Source organism: Orcinus orca, chromosome X (genome assembly GCF_937001465.1).
Source record: "Orcinus orca chromosome X, mOrcOrc1.1, whole genome shotgun sequence".
NCBI classification, from domain to species: Eukaryota; Metazoa; Chordata; class Mammalia; order Artiodactyla; family Delphinidae; genus Orcinus; species Orcinus orca.
Genome location: NC_064580.1, coordinates 85,232,387 through 85,243,551, shown reverse-complemented (window position 1 = coordinate 85,243,551; position 11,165 = coordinate 85,232,387). Strand labels below are relative to the sequence as shown.

The following is an 11,165-nucleotide window of genomic DNA, read 5'->3' as shown; positions in this document are numbered from 1 at the left end:
CAATCATGAGCGTTCCACCCTAAGAACTAATCACTTCTCAGAGGCCCTACCTCCTAATAACATCATATTGGGAATTAGGTTTCAACATATGAATTTGGGGTAGATGCAGGCATTCAGTTTTTAGCACCATGTTTGGCTGTTATTGAAGAAGATTCCACCATGCGCTCATATTTTTTGCAGGTCCTGGCAAAGAAGGCAAAAACCGTCACAATGAAACTCTTTCATAAAAGAAAGGAATGGCTGAAAACAGTTCAAGGATGGCATGACATGCTTTGGAAAGGAAGTAACTCTGTATTCAAAAGACATAGCTCAGGTAACTGTGCTACCCAGAATCCAGACAAACTCATAATGAAGATTAACAACTGAGAAAAAGAGTGTCCACTTCAGGTCAGAAATGATGGTGTTCTTTACATCTATTGAATCTATACTCCATCTCATCTGACATGAAAATTCAGTCTGTTTTCATTTATTCTTATTATTTTGAGTTGTATATCTTGTCATAACAAATACAGTAAATTTAAAGAAAATCTCTAGGTGGATTAATTGCTCCCAGAAGTGATTATCTTTTAGTGCCAGAGGACAGAGAAGAATTGAGGGGCAGTGGATAGGGATCAAAATAACACATTGCTGCTTGAAAGATTTAGCAGCATTTACTGGCAGAAGTGTTAAGACTTGCCAGCAGTCAGACTTTACATTTGGTTTTTCAAAACGCACTGCAATTGAAGCCAACATGTTGGGGTGCAGCTTATATAACCATATGACTCTGAATTTGCTCAGAAATAATCTTTTCTTGAACTACGCAGTCATAGAGACAACATAGATAATGTTCTGGAGTTGGATGGGGGAATTATTTCACACCTGGATTTCATCTTCCAATTTTTTTTTAATTAACTACACATGTCTATTATGCAAATACAGTGTCAAGTTTTGGAAATGATAACCTTGTATAAGAATACTCACTTCTCACTACATTGTGATCTGCAGGTGCTCAGCAGAAACCCCTGCCATTGTCTCAAGGCAGTGTCTGTCAATCCAATTTAATGATCATAAAGATCGTTCTTTGACTCCAAGGACCAGGGTTTCATTCAAGCAGATATCCTGTAGGGAGGTTTCTTAGTTGGCAACAGAAAATCTGTGTCCGGGGTCCTTTCATTATACCTATTTAACACTTCTTACTATAAAGCCACAATTCTGCTACCTTTCATGATAGCACAGAGGGATGATTTTTTTAATTTATAAGTGAATGTCTCAGCTGTGTGATTATATCCATAAAGACTGAAAATACTTCTTTAAAATTTAGCCCAGTACTAGGCATCCCATGGGCACTCAAGAAATAATAAGATGCTGATGTTGATGGCACTTTGGGTTTAAAGATGATGTAAATTCTGTTTCTGTGAGCACTCAAAATTAGTTGAAGAGCTGTGCATTTTACAAAATGCTTACCTGAATCTGGTCAAAACTCACTCAGCAGATTTTGGCAAATGCCCCAGAGCCTCTGTAGTCTCTTAAACTACCAATGTGGATGATTACCATAGTTTGCTTCCAAATGAGACTGGAAAGTGTTTCTGCAGTAAAACTATTCTTTAGATAGGAAAACTAATGTTTGGGTTTTTTTAAAGAACTTAATAAAATCACCATCTCCACATCTTCCTTCTTATTTACACCCAGTGTATTTCCCAGTTTTGTCTCAGAATAATAATTAATAGGAGTTAGGTAATGTCTTATATTATAAAGAGGTCAAGTATATTACCTAGCAACTTCATTATTCCAGCGTCATTATCTAAGAGGTACTCCAGGAAATGGTATTCCGACTTTGAAAAAGCTAAGTCTGAAAATAACTAGCAATTATTTTATATTGGGTTGGCAAAAAAGTTCCTTCGGTTAGTGAATATCTTGTTCAATAAAATTCTTCATGAAAATGAAAAATGTCTTTATTTTTACTTAAAGCTGAATGAATTTTTGGCCAACCCAATAGGTTATTTGAGAGAACTGACACAATTAAAATGTAAAAATGGGGATATCTTTATAGATCTTGCTAGCCAGGAGGGAAAATTCTGGAAATTTTAATGGTGCTCTGGGTAAAAGAATGCTGTTTCACTCAGCACATTAGCAACTATGATATTTTGCCTAAAATAGAACAGTGATTCTCAACAAAGAGAGTTTGGCTTTCCCATGGGGCATCTAGAAATATGTAGGGACATTTTTGTTGTAATGTTTGGAGGGGCCCTACGGACATTTAGTGAACAGAAATCAAGAATGTTAGACACCCTGCGATATGTGACATAATCCCACACTGAAAAAATTGTTCCTTGACAGGAGAGCTGTGGGAATATGTGAGTGATTATAATGATACTGAGATTACAGAAGAGATGAAGTTATTAGTAATGACAAGAACTAGTAAATGACAATGCCTATGGAATTGAGTATTACTGAGAAAGCCAGGTGTTACTTCCAGAACCCAGCTTGATTCCTGATTATGGAGAGTAAAATGTCTAGAGGAAGCATTATCTTAGTCCCAGTATGAGGTTTCACTCTCCAGCCGTTGATGGTGTTGAGAACACCTGGAGAAACTGAAAGCTATTCCTATTACTCAGGCCCCCTATTGAATGCTGAGGATGGGATAGAAATCCTGAAAAAGTGTGACCTTAGTTCTAGTGCACAAAGCCCACTGTTAATTCCCTTTGGAGGAGGAAATTAATTATTTTTGAAGATTTGTGTGGCTTCCCCTTGACTCCTGTTTATGGAGTGGAAGATACCTTCTGCGGAAGCCAGGTATTGTACCAAATGTGTTGGTCAGCTTTCTATCCCTATTGATGGTGAGCTCATCCAGTAACATGGCTTTAAGTACCATCTATATGGCTAAGACTCTCAAGTTTTTAACTTTAGCTCAGACCTTTCTTCTGAATACCATACCTGTATTTCCAATTGCCTATCAACATCTCAGCATAGATACCTAATAGACATTTCAAACTCAACATCTTCAAAACTGAACTCAATATCCCTCTTCTCCCACCCTACAAAAGCTGCAGTCTTTCTCTCCTCAGTAAATGGCAATTTTTACCATCCAGAAGTTCAGGCTAAAAAGTTGGAAATTACTCTTCATCCCACTACTTATCTCATAATCCATATCATATCCAGTTCATCAAGAAATCCAGTTGGCTCTTTTAAACTTATCCAAAATCCAACCTCTTCTCACCATCTCTAGAGCTAAAACCCTAGTCTATCCACAGTCATTTCTTTCCTGTATTACTACAATATCCAACTGGACTCCTTGATTCCACCCTTTCCTCCCTTCCTTCCCACACACCCCCCCAGACTATTCACAACATAGAAACTAACTCAGGTACCATTCTTCTGCTCAAAACCCTGCAATGGCTTCCCACCTTACTCAAAATCTGAAGTTCTTAGAGTGGCCTACAAAGCCCCACATGATATGCCCTCTTCCCATTAATTCTCTGGACCTCATGTCCTGCTACTTCCCTCTTCACGCATTTGGCTTTAGCTACATTGGCCTCATTGCTGTGCCTTGAAAATCCTGGGCATGTACCCTCATTATAGCCTTTGCACTGGCTGTTCCCTCTACCTGGAATGCTTTACACCAGACATCTGCATGGTTAACTCCCTAAGCTTCTTCCAGATTTTGTGTAGATATCACCTTCTCAATGAAGCCTACCACAACCACTTCTATTTCAAATTCCAACCACCTACCACTCCCTGGCAATTCCAATGCAGTTACTCTGCTTCATTTTTTTCCCAAGGAACTTACTAACTTATAACATACTATTTAGTTTGTTTACCATGTTTATTGGCTATCTCCTTCCCACCCCACCCCCAACTAGTCTGTAAGCTCCATGAGACCAGAGATGTTTGCCTGCACCATTGTATTCCAAGTACCTAGGACAGTGTCTGGCACATAATAAGCTCTCAATAAATATTTCCTGGAAGACTTCCAAATGTCCTAATACACATTCATGTAGTTGAAAAATCTTTTTATACACTATAATTTGAGGAAATGTTATTCTTTGTTTTATTTGAGACTTAATAAGCATTTATCATCATTTGTGGATATCATGTCAAAAACGGAACTGACAAATAATTGAGTACTTGAGCATTGGGTAGACACAAAGTCAACATTGGTAGCTGTCATATCATAATGATTTTACCTACAGTTACCAGCATCTGACTATTGTAGTATGTCTTCTGGATAGGTTTTGCCTGTGCATTTGCATATAGAAATACATATTATTTTATTATAAATTACTTTCTTTTCATTTACCCTTCATATTACTGCTATGACATTATATTGTTTTTTTTTTCTTTAGTAGTGTGTATCAGTAGGTTATAGTATGTACAAATTTCATTTAAGAATTTTACGTAAGTAGGCGATTAAACATCAGCATTTTCTTAGTTTGCCAATCACCCCTACTGTAACAATTTTGTAATTTCAAATTCTTCACAAACACTGTTAAATATAATAGATTATGTTCTGCTTAATTCTTAGCCCAACATAATGACAATGTACCCAAACACATCCTGGTGTCCTTCAGATTTTATCAGACAAAAAAAAGGATCCCTGCATTGTGGGAAAATGACTCCCTATACATTGTTCTCCAGAGTAAAATACATGCATTTCTTGGTGTCAAGATGTGTAGCATATGCTTCCAAGTTTATGAATAATGGTGAATAAAAATACAGCAAACAGCAAAAAAAGAAGAAGAAGAATTTTAAAGTAGATTGTAGGAAATACTTACTATAAAGAATGTACTGGATTGAAAATCACAGCAATGTAGTAACTAATGCTTCCAGACTGCATACTTCATGTTTAGATTGTGACTTTCCAGAGATAGACATCTGTGCCCTCTGTGAAAATATGGGGCAGATGGCACAAATCAAATCCACTAATATTTAATGAAAACTACCTTGTGGAAAGCACTCATCACCTCCACAAACTTTCTTGCCAAGGCTAGGAAGCATAGTTTGCATATCTATAATGATAAGTAAAATTAACTTCTCTGCCACCATTAGCTGCAACTACAAATTGGACAATTTTTGCAGAAAGTCTTTGTTCCTCTCTCCTTCTCAGCACAAGCCTTCTAAGAAATTTTTGTCTAAACTCAACAAAATATAAACCCAGGTGTGTATGTGTTTGCCTGTGCCTAGGGTAGAACATGTTCCTAGCTCTATTGCTCCAAATCCCTTTCCTGTCTAGTCTTTCCCAATCTTCCAAAGGTTTCCTCCAGGAGGTATCTTTGAAACATGCTTCCTGACTTTTATCTCTTAGCTATATCAAGCATCTGCCCCTTCGAGGATAAAACCCTTGAGCTATAATTGCATCTATCCCTACCCACTGGATTATTTCCATTCCCATATAACTGTACCAAACTGATATACAGGAATGACTAGCCACTTAATTTTGACAGTTTGAAAGCAAACTAAAATTGTTTTATTCTTGCTCCTAGAGTTCTTCTACCCTTGTAACCTTGAACTCTATTTGAAGTGCATGTTAACATGACATTTTGATGCATAGAGTTACCACTCCTGTCTTGCAGGGCTATACTGGATGAGTTTAAGATTTGGCAAAGAATCAGTCAGCCCTTTTATTTCCATATATTGCAGATGACACTGCTGATGGTGGGGTTGTACATTTGTGCAATTTTGGCTGAAAAGTCTAATGTATGGTCCTTTAGTACCATATAAACAGCAATTTTTTAAAGTTCCTGTCACTAGTCTGAATTCCAAAGCGCTTAATCAATAATGAAAGTTTAATTCTTTCACAATGGCTGGGATGAAGAAACTTCAGGTGAATGGTGGGTTGTAAGTTCTTTTATAATGTAACTTCTTTTAAGGAAATCATTGGGGGTATAAGATATCATTACCTATTTGAGCACTTGGCCAAGACAATGAACTGATTACTGATATACATGCACACTCTCCTACAAATAGTATAAGTCATTTTAATGACCTTAGGTGTTTATGATTTAGCTTCCAGTTTCTGTGATCTAAAGTGTAGCAAAGTTTTCCCTCCCTTTTGGCTTCTGTTCACTCCCTGCCTCCTTTTCTCTTTTCTCTCCTCGCCAACCAAGCTCTAGTCATGCTCTGAACTGCCTCTAAGTTTTCTCCACCACCTCCACCAGAGGAGCAGCTGCCATTGCCAACAGCAAAGAAGGAAAGTGGGAGGGAGTGAGTGGGAAGGAAAAGATGATGGAGCATTATAAAGAAGGAACAGATGAACGAACTTGTGGTGACTCTGACCCCCTTCAAACCCTCCAGTGCCATGCAACTCCCAACCCCTATCTCTAGTCAGAGCTGTCACCTGAGAAGCAAGCATCACCTGAAGAAAAGCAACTGCCATCACCTTTACTTTGGAGCTGATTGAAGCATTGACATAGCTGTGTCTCTACCTCTGCTTGAACTAGAAACTATCGAGAAGTTCCTGGAGTGTGCAGTGGTGAAACTTGCCAAAGGTCCTTCTGGAACTGTCCAGAGCACCAGAAAATTCAGGAAACAGCCAGATTGGCAGGGTTTCAGCTGGTCTACTGATCAAGAACTCTTTGTCTTCTGAGGATCCAAACATCAAGGCACAACAGCAGCAGAATGACTTCCCATTGATGTTAATGTTTGACCAAGAAGCCAAAAATTATTTTGCAGACTTTAGTTGCAGAAACCTACTAGCTTAGTTCTTCCTCACAACGATGGCTGAAATTGTTTGTATAGAAAATCCAGTAAACCAGTGATCAGGATTCCTTCTTCAGCTGGTAGACAATGTCACAAACTCCAACAGCACAAAGCACATGAAAGAGTCGACATGGGATGCAATTTGTTACATCTGCCAAGATATTCAAACAGAGCAGCTACAAGTTCCATCCAATGAGATTCTGACTGCCATAATCCTGGGAAAGAGGAAAGAAGATCCTAATAATAATGTGAAGTTAGTGGCTACCAAGGCACTCCTGGAGTATTGGAGTTCATCAAAGCAAGCTTTGACAAAGAATCTGAAAGACAATTTCCAGATAGTCTATGAAGCAGCCTGTTGTCAAGACAATAAGGTATTAGTGACTACATTATAGAATCTGGTGAAGAAAATGTCCCTGTACTATCAATACGTGGAGACACATATGAGCCCTGCTCTTTTTGTGATCACAGTTGAAGTAACACAGTGACTTTGATGAAATGACCCTGTAAGGAATAAAGTTCTGGTCCAACGTCTGTGATGACAAAATAGATTTGGCCATTGAAGCTAAAGAGACAGCAGAACAAAGAAGGTCCCAGAGCACACAGCAAGATCTATGCCAAGGAAACACTACAATTGAGGTTCCAATTCTCACACAGACACTAACAAAAGATGATGAAAATGATGATTCTCCTGGCCACCTGATGTGAAGATGACATTGTCCCACCTGTCCTTCCCTCTTGTAAAGAACAGATCAAGAACCCTGATTACTTCTTAGAACCCTGACACCCTTGTGATGACTTTTGCCTGTATCTTGGAAGAAGGGAAATCCAATAAGCTCAAAATCCTAGTCATACAGGCAATGCCTAGCTTAATATAATTAATCGAAGACCCCTGTGTAAATTGTTTGGTATATAAGTACACAGACTGGGGGCAAATTTTGCAAGTTGCTCCATGAAGCTGCCATAAGTGATGTTTGCTCGGTTCCCTTGTTACAATGTCTGAGAGAAAGCCTGAGTACTGAACCCAGAATGGCATCAAATGTGTGCTGAGTTTTTTTCCAATCTAGTTGAAGCTGTTTATGAAAGTTTGTAAGTGATGATCAGGAAGAAACAGCTACTTACTGCTTATCCTCATATTTCAGAATCTCCTAGTGATCACAGACAGACCTGATGGCCACCAGAATAACCTGAGAAGTGCTTCATATGAAGCTTTGATGAAAATTGTGAAAAATAGTACCAAGTACTATTCAGTTCAAAAATTGATGCTGGCAACTCTAACTGCAAAAAGTGTATCAGTAGAGATACAGTCACATATAAAAGCACTTCTGATAAGATCCAATTCAATGACCTTCAGTCTTTACTCCACATAATTCTTCAAAATGTTCTCTAAAAACTGCAGCATCAAGATGAGATGAGGGTCTCCCTGTTAAGGATTTTCCAAAGCAGAGTTGGATATGGGGGATGCAAGAGGGTGATCCGATAGCAGTTAGCACATCAGAGGAAATGTTGGTTGCTAAATTCCTAAAGTATATAGAGGCCTCTAAGTTCTCCTGAGTATGGGTATTTTACTGAAAACTTATACTGAGTGCAAGGTTTTATTGGAGACTGTAGATACGTGGAAGACTTATGTCACACCTTGAAATCCAGTATCTTACTGTTTGTTGATGGAGAACTTGGGAAATGGGAATGTCTGTAGGTCTGTGAAGCTGTAGATTCTGTAAGTGTTTAGTGATATTGCCTTTGTTATTGGTGGAGAGTTTAACAAATACCTAGAGGTAGTATTGAGCACACTTCTGCAAACCTACCAATCTCAGGTGAATAAATCAAAGTGTGACATTGTGGATTATCTGAATGAGCTAAGGGAAGACTGCTTGGAAGCCTATTCTGTTGTTGTCAAGGATCAAAGGAACAAGGATCTAAGGGTGATGCATACTCAGATGTACTGCTGATGCAACCAAGAGTAGAGTTTATCTTTCTTTGTCTACAATGCTAGACTTGAGAATCATCCAAAGAGTATTAGGTACTGGTGCTGCTGAGCCAATAAGGAACTTATTTATGACATTTGGGAAGAAGGTACTGAAATTAGTAGAAGTTGGCTGATGATTCTTAAAGTGTTAACTAAGGAACAGAGATTCAAAACTAGCAAAACAAAACCCTGTTCGATGGACAGCAAAATAACTGAGGAAACTGAATAACTGAAGAATCAAGGTCAATCTGTAGCCATTGGGATGAAACCCAAGACCATCACTAGAAATCTGCAGTCTTTTGAAAAACCTAGAAGTAAGGGGTGTGCACAGATGCTGAAAACACACCACACTGAAAAGCCTACCACAGGGGGAGCAGCTATTAGCAGCAGGACTGTTGGTTAGCTATGTAAACACTGACTTCAGAGAAAACCATTCTAATGTCTACTCCAGGAGCCATTTTGGATAAGAGAAACATAATGGGTTTACTTAATTCGAGGAGGGGGAGGAGGAGGAAGGGGGAAAGAGGAGGGGAAAGGGGAAGGGAAAAGAGAAGGAGAAGAAATGGAAGTTATTTCTTCCCAAGGAATGCTACAATTTGGTTTCTGGTATTTCACATGGTGTTGAGTGGAATGACTGGTTTTTCCAGAGGGGAGAGATTGTACTTCACCATAAAAAGCAGCTTGAACCTATGCTACTGATGATGATGATGGAGGAGGCTGGGTTTGTGTACCTTTGTCACCCAGCACTGTATACAATCAGGCTAAAAGGAGGTGAGGAATACTATATAATCTGAGTGTGACTGAATGAAGCTATATCCATATTCTCAACTTCAAGTCATTAAAGTTTATCTTTTTCCTTAAAACAAAGTGGGATAAGGGGGTGCTAAATATTGTATTTCATAAAACTAACTGAAGTTCTGCCTACTGATGGACCACAGGAGATGGAAAAGAAAAAGAAAAGGAAAAGAAAAAAAGAAAGACACTTTTTAGCTTTTTGGTTGTTTGTTTTTAGTTATTATCATTATTTTAAGGAAAACACTAACAAATGGTCAGAATAAAAATCTAAACTTCCAAGACAAAAACTAAATAAAACAAAAATTTTTTTTAAAACCCACAACCTAAAGAAACCAAAATGTAAATGGTTGAAAGTGGCAGCACAAAGAGAAAACTCCCTCTTGACACTTTATATTGGCAGTCCTGATACCCACTCCCTCCATAAAAAATGATGCCAAGGAGTTCACCAAAAAATTTACAATAAAAATAAATACATAAAAATACAGCAAACTTTAAGTAACTATTTTGGTCTATAAAATGAGGATAAATTTAATAATTAAACAAAATCTAATAAATTAGCCATTAGAAAATTGACTTTCTATTCTCTTTTATCTGTTTGTCTCCAATGTAGTATTGTTTTCTTTTTATACTTTAAAACCAACTAACCACGAAAACAACCAAAAATATATGCATAAATTATGTGTGTGGGTATAATTACACATCTCATGACGAAAACACTTATGAATGGTTTCATTTTTCCACTGCAGTTAAATATTAATATAATAATCTCAAACCCTCCACAGGAAAAACAAATAAATTTCAGGGAAAATACAAATTTATCCATTTGCTAAAGAAGAGGGGGAAAAAGCAATCTTGTCTCCTTCATGTAGATCTGTGCTAAAATTGAACCTCATCTAACAGTCCTTTATAATTACATTCAGCTAACAATATTGTGTGTTAAAATACTCCAAACTATATTTGATGGGCCCATGCACCCATTCCAAGCCTGATGATTCCAAACTGATCCATTTTTTCACAAAGCAAAAAGGTGAACAGGTTAGTTTAAATCAAGCCAAATATTGATATGCAAATCTCTTGTGATGGGCAGGCTTCAAAAGCTTGTTGAAGGCTGGTTCAACTAAGCATTGATTAAGAGTTTGGTTGCTTATCTGATGCTTATCCAAACTTATCTGAAATTGAACATCTTTGTTCTAAAAAAACAGGCCAAAACTCTGACACTGATTTTGATGTATTGGTTCATAATAGGTCACAAGTATCAAAAGAACAGTCTAACTAGGAAGTGGAGATATGGCTGGAAATAAAAGTAGAGAGATTAGAAATGAAAACTGTCAGAACTTTGAAAATGTATGGGGGCAAGGAGTCTCAGTGAAGTGGGAGAACATATATAAATAGCAGATGAAAGAGTGGTGAAGGAAGAAATTTGGTTTATTAGTTTGAAAACAAAATAGAAATTTGTCTCAGTGTTGTTGTTTATTTTTTAACCATGAGTTAACCTATTTTGAAATTTCATATAACATTGAAAGAGAGTATGAGATTTTTTTGTTCATCAAAAAAAAAGAAAAAAACAGAGAAGACTTCCTCTTCTGGAAAAACAGAGGATATGTATTTTTCCCTATTCTTCCTCCTAAATACAGCTAGTAAATCTTGGACATTATATGTAAAATAAACATAAGAAGACTCTGAAAGGTGGAGAAAAAGAAAGCAGACTGACTAGGAAACTTAGGACTCAAGA

The 11,165-nt window shown here is 37.5% G+C and overlaps 1 pseudogene; it reads left to right on the top strand.

Annotated features, from left to right (window-relative positions):
- Nucleotides 1-6,415: 6,415 nt before the first annotated feature.
- On the top strand, nt 6,416-8,665 carry LOC101277235 (importin subunit beta-1-like; annotated as a pseudogene).
- The last annotated feature ends 2,500 nt before the right edge of the window (nt 8,666-11,165 follow it).